The 12877-nt window shown below is 41.7% G+C and overlaps 1 long non-coding RNA gene across 2 annotated transcripts in view; it reads right to left on the bottom strand.

Annotated features, from left to right (window-relative positions):
- Positions 1-5914: 5914 nt before the first annotated feature.
- The window catches only part of LOC108639485, a 113127-nt gene continuing 106164 nt past the window's right edge, over positions 5915-12877 (bottom strand). For both annotated transcript variants that reach the window (XR_003915776.1, XR_003915775.1), the window contains one exon: positions 5915-6203. This is a non-coding gene — a long non-coding RNA (uncharacterized LOC108639485). The remainder of the gene's footprint in view (positions 6204-12877) is intronic.

Genomic DNA, 12877 nt, shown 5'->3' with positions numbered 1-12877 from the left:
TACCTCTCATAGAACAATTGTGAGAAACCTCCCAGGGCTGTGAACACTGTCCTTGCTTCTAAAGGAAGCTAGGGAAGATATTGCACTGTACATAGGGCACCTTGCTCTTGTAGACACAGTCTGAGAGCTAACACGAATTTAAGAACTTCAGATCTTTGTGTATTCCCAGTCAACAATATGTGAGAAAACCTGAGGGAACACTGTTATAGCCGTAATGAAATGGCTTCACATTTGTTAGAGTACTTCTCTTCCCACCTAATACAATGTTTCTTGTTCTAACCCATGAAAGAGTAACAAGTAATGAGTTCAGATACAAAGTGGAAAAAACCCCATGGGATTAAAATTAAGGAAATTAGCATTCAAGATCAGTATTTCTGCAAAACTAATAAGCCTCCCATGCCAATCTCACCTTCAGAAGATCATCATTAAGCTGCAAAAATCAGTCCCATTCATGACATGATTGAAAACATGCTGAAAACTTACTTTTTTCAATACTGAGCTAGAACCCAACCCAGTTTTGCAAAGCAGCTTGTCTGAATAAGTATAGATAACATTAGTCATCTAGATACAAAAATGAAATTATTTGCAAGATCACGGGGCAAAGAATTTCCTACAACAGATTCTGAAACTCTGGAGAGATGCCTTTTACTACTCATAAGATGCAAACAGCAACCTGGGAGTTTGTCTTTATTTTTAAAAATGCCTTTTACATCCCAAAAGCAAAAGAACCTTTAATTTTGCAAAACTATATAATCATGATCTAGGAAGATGTATATAAGGATGTAGCTTCTCTCCTCTCAGCAGCTCCCCACTCATCACCCCTTTGATTTCACCAATTTGGATGCTGTGGATTATGCTGCAAACTGGATCACAGAACTTACATGGATTTAATCTCACCATCTCTTTCTGAGTATTTTTAATCCACAATAGTTCAGTGATCTCTAAAGCTACGTAAGAAAAAAGGGGAAAAAAGTTGTCTCTGATCTCAACTGCTTCTCTTCTGCTCTAACTAACACCACCTCATTAAGGGACCTACAAGAAAAAAAACAAACAACAGAGCAGAACATACAGTTCTTGAGACTGGGTCAGCACTGTCGGAGATGCAAGCAGGGACTTGTGGCTATTCCAGGCACAGCAAACGCATCTGTACAGAGATTAATGACTGTATACAAACAACATGTGGAGCAACTTTACTTCTTTCAAAGAACCTGTGTATTTGTTTTGCTAATGCTGTCTCCTCTAGCAAGTCAAAGTCTATAAGTGACACCTCATCATGAAGAGACGCCTTTTCACTAATGGTGTATCACAAGGATCAATTCAGCAACTTTATAGTTAAACATAAGAGCACCACTACAAATCTACAAGCCCCTTGACAGAGAGAAAAATCTGCCAAACACAGTTTCAGTGTACTTTTCCAATACCAATCAAATCAGTATTTGAGACAGAGATATTTCACCTTAATAATCAATGGAACTACTTAAAGGAAATCCACAGACATCAAAAAAGCACTAGGGTTTTTTCATCACTGATTGAAGCAGTAGTTGGGCAAAACTGTCTTAGCATCATCTATAAGTTTCAAGAAGAATGAAATTCCATGCAAAAAACCGTGTTATGAATTCTATGCTGTTAAGGTAGCACTTTTCACAGTATGCAGTAACTCACTCACCTTTTAACGTTGCACTTAGGAGACAATTTTATTACACATATTGAAGGGATTTAATTGCAAAGGTAATGTCAGAATAAGAACTTGAGACAGGACTATTTTATCATCAATGCTTGATAGATATCCATTTGCCCTTCTAACACTATTCAGTGATACAGTCTTCAAAACCCAATTTTACAAGTAGATGATGCAAATTTGTCAATTACAATTTCAGTAAGGTCAGCAATTAAGTCTTTTGGACACTTCTGAAAACATTTTTTCTCTTGCAATGACCAACTGGATTTCAGAAAATAAAGTATAATTTCGCACAGTTTTATTTTGGGGGAGCAATTTTACCAGGAGTCTATAACCAAGTTCAGACATTAAGACTACGATCACATAGAATGAATTAACTACCTTTTCTGGGCTAATGATGCCTGCTCTTAAAGCAGAAAAGTGTAACAAATGAATTCACATCAAGATGAAGCCTACCCATGTATCCCTGGAAAAAAACAAGCTCTACTAGGAGCTTTTCTTTGGGGAGCAAACTGTTCCTTCCTACTGGAAGAGCTAAGAAGACAACAACCGAAATAACTACGAGAAGTCATTTTATTTTTGAAAAATAAAGCCTCTTAAAATCAATCATCAACCATTGCCTACAAAAGGTATCCCAGCAATCTCATACACTCCTTTAAACCAACAGGTGTTCCCTGCACCATGGCTTACCATCCTAAGAAAGGAACAGGCTGCAACACACAGGATGTTCAAAACAGTTTATGTCAAAACTATTTTAAATTCAAACCTGTCTCAAGACACTATGCAAGGAAGGCAGATTGAAGATCATATAAAATTTGTCAGTGTCCCTTTTTTCATTATTTTTTATATTCTTTCAAGAGACTAACAGCTGGTACACTATACTGCTTTCTTGAACTGTGGTTTATCTCTTAGCAATACTTTTCTCTGTCACCACATGCTGAGTCAGAGAAGCAGTGGTAGATGGACACTTCATTGCATGTCATATGAGTTTAAAAACGAAGCCATTTTAGGAAAATATCTATCCAAAAATGAGATCTGTAGGAGGGTAACAAATAAATTCCTGAGTGCCACTTACCTTCTTGTTCTATAAAAGCAAAAAGCTTCTGTAACATGGATTTCTGTAAGGTAATATGAGCATCATCCAGTGATATGAAAAACCACATACTAACTTAGGTGCAGAAAACCAGTCCATGTTCCACTATCCACCACATCCACCCAAGGAGGATATCAGCATATTAAACACGGATGTGTCTAGATCTTTATATAACTTATATGTAAAGTATTCCTTAGATTATGACCTATGCTTTTGTTCTTCAAGATGATTTAGCAAGTAATTTTTCTGTTCCTCTATTGTAATAGGAAACTTCTCAGCAGAGAAAAGCTGATTTAAGACAATAAAATTGGAAAATTTGCTGGTTTAGACAAACTGTTTCAGTAAACATCTAAATTTGTTCATCAATAAACATAAATTAATTTTTCTGCTCAAAGGTGTTTTACAAGCTGATGTCTGGAGAACAGTGAAGTGAAGGGGAAGAGATAAAAAAGAGGCAATTTGTTCAAAATGGAGTGGGTGTGATTCTACAGTCTCACAAAACATTCATCTACCACGTGAATGGCAATGTAAAGGTATTAGCCATATGAAACACTATACTTGTGCCAGATGAAGTGTATCTGTACTCTTCCAGTAAAAAAGAAATTATGTTACACATACCGCTGTTTGTTCCCTTCCGAACACCTATAACCCACTAAAAATAAAAGAAGCCTTAAAATACTAGTAAAAATTATAAAATGCATGATAAAACACACAGACAGTGTCCACACAGGTGACTATTTTCTGCCTCACAAGACAAAAAAATCCAGAAGAAATAAAACCTTCTATAATGAACAGGTAAGTCATTGGCTTCTTAAGACGATCGGCATTAATGCAGGAGAAAAATAAGTATAGCTGTATGAATTTTACAAGGTCATGTGACACTCACGTATACAGACACTCCTCCTTTCCCTCCCACCATCAGTGATTTTCCCCATGAAGAAAAAATAATATCCCACTCTCCCACCTTCATGAAACCCAATGCAGAAACCAGCCTTGCTTGGGAGGCTCCTCACAAACCAGCCTGCCCTCAGCAAGCCGTGCGGCTAAAGCGCTCAAAAGACTTCAGCTTTGATGTTTCCGTGTTCGGGTTTTTGTGATAAAAACAAAACGTTGTAACGAGCAGTCCAAACAAATGTTTCCTTCTGGCAGCAGGATGGAGGATTTGCGCGTTTTGTTCCGCGGTGGGAGCGCTGGGCTCGGCGGTGCCCGTGCGGGGACCCGCTGCCTGCGGCTCCACAGGGTGGAGACTCAGCCAGGCTGACATTGTCTGCATGCCACACACTACATCCCTCGCGCATCCCCGGCTGGCTCCCCAGCCTCTCCCGAGCCATGCCTCTCCCGGGGAAAACGCGAGGGCACACAAACTCCACCAGTCATCACACCGGCACAGCGCGAGCTCTCTGCAAAAAAACCACGCTGGCGTTGCATGGGGTTGCCGGGCACTAGCGCGGGACCGGTGAACGCAGCCCCTTCGCAGCCGGTCTCTCGCCCAGCCCCCGGCGGTGCCCTGGCAAGGAAACGCCGCCGCCGGCTCGCCAGACCGCCCAGCCTCTCACCAGACAAGACTCGAACGCGAACGCGGCCTCCGCTCACTCACCTCGCCCCGGCTCCGGGCAGCCCCCGCGGGCAGCTGCACCGCCCCGCAAGAACAGAGGGGCGAGGCGGCGGGCTCGCTCCCGCTCGCTGCCGGCGGCGGCGGCGCCCGGCCCGCTCCGCCCGCCAACCCCCGCGGCGTGCAGCGACGGCCTCCACGCTTCTGCTGTAGCTGCTCGTCCCGCGGCCACTAATGGTGGCCGCCGATACCGGTTTCCCTCCGCCGCTCCCTATCCTTTCAAACGCTCTTGTTCCGCGAGCCGGAGCCCGCCTCCCCCGGTGGCGAGGCGCGTACCTGCCCGGAGCCGGAGGGAAGACACCCCGGCCCCCGCGCGCCGCTGCGCCCCAGCGCCGCCTGCCCGGCCCCCCGCGCTTCGCCACTTCCGGCGCGCGGGCGCCTCGCCCCCGCCGCCGTCCCGGACCGCCGCCAGCCGGGCGGGCAGCGCCGCGAGCAGCGAGGGCGCGCGGGACCGGCGGGCGCGCGGGGGCGCAGGGCCGGGCCGATCGGGCCTGTGGGGCCGATCCCTGGGGGGAGTCCGTCCCTGGGTGAGCCGATCCCTGGGGAAGCCGATCCCCTGGCTCCGCCCGCCACCGGGCGGCGGCCAGCGCGCCTATCGGGCGGGCCGGTGGCCGCCGCCCCAGGCAGTTGCGGCTGGCGGTCCGTCCGCAGCTGCAGGCGCCGGTGACGCTGCCCATTCCGGTCACCGAGGGGTTCTGTAGGCAGCCAGTTACCGAATCCTGGGAATCCTGCCGAAATCCTCGGTGGTGTGTCCCGCTGTCCCCGGGCCAGCCCCGGACCGCGCCGCCTCGTCCCCGCTGTGCCCCGGCCGGGAGTTGGCCCCTGTTTCTCATCCTACCACAGCTTCAGGGCCGAGATCGCCATTCTTTAAATTGTTCACAAAATGGAATAAAACGCATTGCTCGCTACTGCAAGTAAGGCTATAGGAGAGGAGATTCGCTTAAATACAGTTCATTGCGTGGGCTGCTGGGGCTCCAAGCTCCAGCGCAGGAGAGGTGCCATCCACGCTGCCTCCCGCCGGGAACGTGCCTCTCCCTGTGCTGGAACCGCTGCTGTGTCGTGACAGAACACAGGCATGTTTGTTTGCATCAGGTTTTATCTGTCAGCATCTGACGGGGAGAAAACTTCAGTCGGCTAAAGCACAGCGTTTTCCATAAATGAGAACAATTATGCAAAGTGACGCTAGTTGTTGTATTTCTGTAAATACTAATTTAGTGACGAGGTTACATGCTAGGTCACCGGCAACATGAAGAGGAAGCTTTTAAAATAGGATTTTCATGTGTGCATACAATTAAGTAATTTTAAAGACAAAGTTCACATGTATAATTCTAACATATTTAGCAAAAAGTCTTTGCTATATATATTCACCTTAGCACATAATCACTTCCAAATTCTGGGCAACATAATGAAATGTTGCCAATTAACAACTCCCCAGAGAAGCTGAGATCAAAGTTTCAGATGCAGAAGTATATAAATTCTCAATGTGGACTAAAAATACATGCATTAATCACTAAGAAACAACAGTAGCCTTATGGAGTTGCAAATAAAATATTTTTAATCCAACTATTCCAAATAGTAGACTATTATTGATACATTGCTTCATAATTTGTGCAAGTGGTGCACAATTAAAAAAATGTCTGGACTCACATTATTTAATAAAAGTAATAAGTACTTCAATTTTCAGTGCTGTTCTGCACTTGCTGCATATCAGCAGTGAGAGTGAGCTGGCAGTGACTACGAATCTATGTTATCAGCAGGTTTAGGCCGTGTCTCCAGGTTGTATTAATCCCACCATGCTTTCCTACTGATCCTCCATGACCCTGAAGGGATTAGAATGACAACACCTCCTGAGAAGCAGACTCAAGATGAACGGAGAAATCACAGTGAGTGTACGGGCAATACAAGGAGCAACTTGGGTGTGCCATGGCCAAGTTCCTTCTGTAGCTCTGTGGCAGCTCCAGCTACGTCTAACCCAGCACAGAAGCACTGCCAAGTCACGTTCTGCACCACTGCAGCTCAGGAACTGCACTGCCATGAAGTGTGCAAAGCTTCTTACCCTCAACTACAAAATTCTATCAAAAGGAAGAAGACCCTGCAGCTGACTGAGGCAAACTCTGCTTTTGGCAGCTAGAAATGTTGTTCCTTTATATCGAACTTGCTAAGTTGCTGAGTCTGAGCAGACAATAGTCAACACAGTTAATTTAATGTAGGGGAGAGTCAGAGTCAGACCATTTTAAGCTTGAGGACCAGATTGGATCTGTGTGCATCCTACAGAACCACGATCCAATTATATACATAAGTTACTAATGTAAAATCATCCCCCAGGCCAGGGAAATAGTACATACCTGCAGCAGACATTGTGTAAGGTTTTCAAAGTAGTACAGGGGATTTAGTCATACATCTACCAATAAAATTAATAGCTAATGAATTAATAAAAATAGTGCAGCCTTCTGAGTAGGTTAAAAGGTCGGTTTAAATGTATATCTGCATCCAAATAAGAAAGGATAAAATGAATCATTGTTTTTAATCAAGGCAGTAATTCCATGGCCCTACCGTCTCCCTAAATACTGTCTATGAATCTCAATTTTAAGTATAGCTAGGCGCTGTTGGCAGCAGAGCTTAATTTTGAATACCTAAATGTTTTATTTTTTGTATTGAAATAATTCTGAATAAGAAAACATAAACAAACAAAGGTTATATTGATCATTAGACATTTGTGCCAATTTCCATAAAGGACACACCAGGCAAAGGCTGGAAATATGAGAGTTCAAAATTAAAAAAAGACAAAACAAACCTCCCATTTTGATTGCTTTGTTAGACCTAAGAAAGCTCACTTACTTGTGCAGTGGAAATTTCGTATTTTGGTGAAGACCTATCAGTCAAAACTACATATATGTGCATATATGTATAGGTACATCTCTCTGTATATGCAGCTATCCCATCATAGTTTGATGGAACCTGGAGCGCCTGTGACCCCTGCAAGCTCTAACAGAGCAGTCTGACTCTTTTCACCTGCTTCTTTATCAATTTTTTTGCCAACTACAGTGTTCAAGGTACAAAATCGTTAAAAACCTTTTTCTGTTCATCAATAGCTTGCTCAGCCTATACTGTATCTATTGCTGCTCAGCTCACTATAATGGCATTTCCAAATGGGGGTCACAACAAAGTATTACAGTATTTCTTAGCAACAGGTATAGCACCCATAGCCATTAACATAAATAATTCAGCTCATCCAGCCTATACATTCAAAATGTCTTTTCTCAGATCTTATCTACTGTTCATAAACAAGAATGTCTTGAAGGGGAATCTGACCTTGCAGCAAGTGGTGTAATGACAACAGTAGCCCGTAATAGGAATGCAGACTTGGACAGGAGCTCCTGGGGTTTCAAGCCAGCCAGCATGATCCATAATCCATTGCAGAAACTGCTCATGTTCTGGGTTAGGGCCACTAAGTTTTCCCAGGGCTACTGTTCTTACGGAAGACTGCTACTATTTGTGTGTAGGAACAAGTGCAGAGGAGCACCACGAATGGTGGAGTGAAAACACCATTTTCTGAACTCATTTAATCAGTGTAAATCAGAAAAATCTTGGCTAATTCCAGCTAAAGTACTCCTGAATTACAGTGGGATGACAGCTTTGAATTAAAAGCACATAAAGGCTGTGGATAAAACTATGCACACTCTCTTCTTTATGCACCTTCCCTTCATTCCACCTCTAAGAAATAGAGAAGCATTCATTGTCTTCCCATTTCTCAGGTGATGAGAGAATAAGCCACCCCCAGAGTCAGAAAGGAAACCTTATTCATAGCTAAGATCTGAATTCTGCTCTCATCAGTGCCAAATCAGTCCCTTGCTTGGGAGGAGACTTCATCACAAAATTATTACTGATACCCTTTTTGTGGAAGTACCAGCACTACAGACTAGCAAGTAATCTACCTATAGCATTCATTATCATTATCACTCCTTTTAGTGAAGACTCAAACCATCCCATCACACATCTCAATAAATCAGCATGGCTAACATATGCCAAAAAAACCATTTTTTCTTGACCCTCAAAGCATTCGGCTTATGCTGCTGAAGCAGGAAGCTTGTTTGTCCCCTGCATTGTTGTAATCTAGTGCATACAGCTGCAAATGTTGTCTTTGCTCACAAAGCTTCTTAAATCCTTTTTTAATTCTACTAAACTCTTTGCCTTGGTGACTGCCCATGACAATTGGATTCCATAGACAGAAAATATACTGTGTGAAGTAGTATTGAAAACATATTCTGGGAGGTTTTGCTCTATGAATTGGGGCATAGAGGCTGCAGTTAGCTGACTTCACTAGGCACTTGATGAAGCTTCATCTCATGTGAAGCTCCCCTTGCCTCCATGATCTGTATTACCCTCCATTACTCTTTGTTCCGCACAGCTGATTTTCTGGCTCCTTTTTAGGTCCTCTGAGGAAAATCCTGGCCCTCACGAATGTATCTGAGCACCTGTGCAGCCATGCACGTAAAAATAGGGAAGGAAGAGCACACACAAAGATTAGGATCTTCCAACACACAGGGCACCACAGGGACTCTCTGGACTCCCCTCCCAGGCTGAAGTCAGTAATTGATTTTAATGGGAGCAAGGCTGAGCTAATGCTGGCACTTTGGAAAATCCCACCCAAGGGATTCAGTGATATTGAAAGTGCTCGAGGCAGGTTAACTGCAGGCATTTCCACTAATGGGGAATGGCGCAGTTGTCTTTATTAATTTTCCTTCTCCAAAGTGCAATTAGCATGTATGTATTTTTATTTCTTTAGGAAAAAAATAACATAAAACACTTCTATTTCTAGAGATTCTTACTGAAAGGCAAATAAATTAGTGATTTTCTGCAGCACAGTTACAGGCCTTAAGATCTATAACACCCCCAAGATCTATTAATACTCTCCAGCTGCCCTTCTTTTTCCTACATCTGACTTAATATGATTATGAGGGAAAATAATGTCACTGTGGGTCCCAATCACAGCAGTTGCACTGGCCATTCATAAAGCAAGGTTTTTCATCATCTTCTTGAAGACAGGAGAAACCAATACTTCTCATACTTGATCATACCTTTAAAACCAAGAAAAGAAATCTCAGTGCTGAAGGTGAATTGAAAAATGGCCATTAACATAGGAAAAAAAAAGGTGACGTGAACCGGAATGAGGTGCCAACAACAGCAAGGTAAACAAATGTAAATAAATGCTAATGTGGAGGACATCAGTTTCTGGAGAAGTCACTGCAGGGGTTTAGTGTGGTCTAAAAAAGAGGCCAAAGCTATGGCAACAATTTTGCAAACAACTCTGCAAATAAATACAGCCTTTATCTTTGATTTCTTCGAGTGATGTCTCTGAAAATTATGAGGTCACTCATTCATAAAAATTATGATGTTCTGGTACATAATTCACTTAAAATACACAGTGATTCTTTTCCACGCATTAAATCAAACAACACTAGAATTTGAAGCATAGGAGCAAACATCACACAGCACTCCAAAAACATTAAAAGATACCATTTGCGACAATGAAATGGCAGAGGTTTGGTTATGAACATCACAGGGAAATGACAGAAGTCTACCAGTTTTGCAGTCTTGAGAACCATTGTTTTACATAAAAAAATCAGTTCCACAATATGTTTGAAATACTGCAGGAGGTGAGTGGCAGAGCGGAGTTGGAAAAGAAATTGGGTTGGATTCTACTTGGTACTTCTACTTTGTGACTGAAATTTGTCCTGAAAAGTTCTTCTCTTTTTACAATGACCTTCTTGATATGACTCACTGAGTCTTTACGTATAAAGGCTGTGCCTGATACCAAACTGGAAGAGCCTCAGGACAATCCAGGGGCCAGCCTTAGGCATTTCTCTGGGTCAAGCTGGAAAACACTTCTCAGAAGGTCTTTGGATTTCATGTTATTTATGTTAACATTACAGACTAAGGCATAGAAGAAGCAATAACTAGTCATTTACCTTTCAGATTGCTTTTAACCTATTTTCACTTCCTCTATGACAACATTTCTCATTTTACACTGAAAATGTTCTTTCATCTCACATCACTTCTGAAGTCTTTTGTTACTGAGTTAGAAAAAGAGAATTTCAATGTAAATATTGAAGATGTTGAAAGGTCCTTCCAGACCAAACACCTTATATGCAGTTAATGCTCATTATAGAATAATTACCTGCTAGATATGATTTAATAATTCTTAAAGTGTAGGAGATTTTATCAGTATGCAAAAAAATAGAGTTATCAGTCAAGTTGCTGCCTGAGAGAGAACTGAATTTTGAATCTTCTGCTGCTGCACTGTGAAAATCCAAAAGATTGCATTTATTCCCTTTTTTTTTTTTTACAGAGGGAAATTCAGTCAAACCCATATATTCACTGGCCATAATTGCAGGGGAGAGCTTTGTGTATATGTACTGCAGCAATGTCACATTTTCTGGAGCAGCAGGGATAGACACATCTCTGGTATACTCAGTGATGGTACTGAGTTTGTTCTTCCAGTTACTATTAACGCTTCTTTCCCAAGTATCTGCAGCCACGTCTTGTCCTCAGATCTCATTCTGGAAAGTGACCTGCTCAAGTGGACTCTTTTTTTCATTTCAGGAGCCAGCTGGCACTAATCAAGTTGCAAGACCAGCTAGAAAGTACAGCTTTCTCCAGAAGTTCTGTGTTATTTAACTGTACCTAATGTTTACAGAGCAGAACTATTTTCTTCCTGTCATTTTCGTGCATATGTGAAATATTTGACATGTATCTTGTAAATCATACATTAGGATTTCCTGGAATTTCTGTCTTGACTGCAAAGTGACATTGGCTGGACTTTTCACATTTTTTAAAAGAAGTAGTTTGAACTGGTGCAGTTGTTCTTCCAGTGAGCGACTGAAAATAGTTGTGGGAAGTTTCAGATTCTTTTTTTGAACAGCTGTAGATAACTGGACAGTAGATTTTTGAACAGTAATTTTCAGCATTTTTATCATTGTACTTTGAAACTTTTACAATTTATTTTAAAACTCCCACTTTGAAGTGAAAAGTGGAAAATAAATATTTTGGCATGTTTAGTGTGGTCTGTATGATGTTACTGGACTTATCAGAAAGAGCTGTGATGATTTTTTGATTAAATTTAGTGAAGAGGTAGGAAAGGTTAAATGGCACTTCAAAATAACTCTGAAGATTTTTATTCAAGATTTGATGAGCTAAAATCCAAGCAATACTCAATAGTAATTCTTTCAGAGAAAATTTCCTTCTTGAATCTTAATATGTACTTTTGAGATAGACGATGTGGGAGCATCCATACAGGAAAATTCAACTGCCTTGGTTATCAGTGTTATTTCTGTTAGTCTTAGACACATGTGCAGTGTTATATGCAGATGCACCCATACACATAATGTATGTTTGCATGTAATTTGTTCTCAAGTACTCAGGGATTACCTTTAACTAAAAGAAGAGTGGGATTAAGTGAACATATGGTGTTAAGAAAGCTGAAAATAAAATCCCCCTCCATCTTACTCTACCACACTTATATTGCTCATTAGAGGATTATTTCTGGGTCTGCGTGGACAAGCTTTCTGAGGAAGGAACTGACAGGCATAAAGTTTCACAGGTTGGTACTGGTTATGAGGGAAATCCTGCAAAATTATACTGTCTTGGTGAAAGGTACTTTGTCTTCTGTTTGAATCTTGAAACTCATTTTTCATTTGTACTGTACATGTAGAGAAAGAGAGAACCTAGTGGATTCTTTTGAGATGTTATCATATTGTCTCAGGTATGTTTTCTGTAAATCATACTACAGTTATAACTGGATGCTGCCTTCTTGTTAAATGCCTTTTTATAAATGTAACTGGAAAGCTCATAACCCTACACTAAATTGACAGATTTTAAATCAGAAAAAATCTATACATTCATTTTTAAAAGTTATTTGTGAAATTAGATTTAAAACCCATGACTTTCCTGATTATTTACCTGACAACTAAGCTAGAAACAGCTGCAAAAAAACTTGCAACATCTATTGTATATACCAACCAGTAAAAAACTGGATATCAGGGTGTGAAAATAGCTTCAAAGGATAGAGCCCATTGTCCCCCAGCAACTCAATGCTTTTGCATTTAGTTAGTGTAGCCAGTCATGTTTAGCAATCTCAGTGAGTTCTTTCAGTCACCTTGGAACCACCTTAACAGCCTCTTTCTCAGCCTGTACATATACTGGGTTATTCCCTTGTCCTGCGCCGTCTTCCAGATCCTCCCAGAAGTCCGTTCGAGTTAAGCAATTTGCCCAGCCCAGTACTCACTCTTCACATAAGTTTCAAATCCTTTTAAAGCTCATTGAAGTCGAACCATCTCTTCCTCTTCTAGTGATCAGTTGCCCTCTATAACTACTAGCTATCTTCTCCTTTGTGGCCTCAAATAAACTCTCTGGACAAACATATGAAGCACTGCATGGTCCCTTACAAACCTCTTTCATATGCACTCCATTTTGACATCTGTGAAACTGATAACAG

This window comes from Manacus vitellinus, unplaced genomic scaffold (genome assembly GCF_001715985.3).
Source record: "Manacus vitellinus isolate BGI_N305 unplaced genomic scaffold, ASM171598v3 scaffold_20_pilon, whole genome shotgun sequence".
In the NCBI taxonomy this organism is placed as follows: domain Eukaryota; kingdom Metazoa; phylum Chordata; class Aves; order Passeriformes; family Pipridae; genus Manacus; species Manacus vitellinus.
The sequence above is the reverse complement of the archived record's forward strand: the minus strand, read 5'-3'. Positions and strand labels throughout refer to the sequence as shown.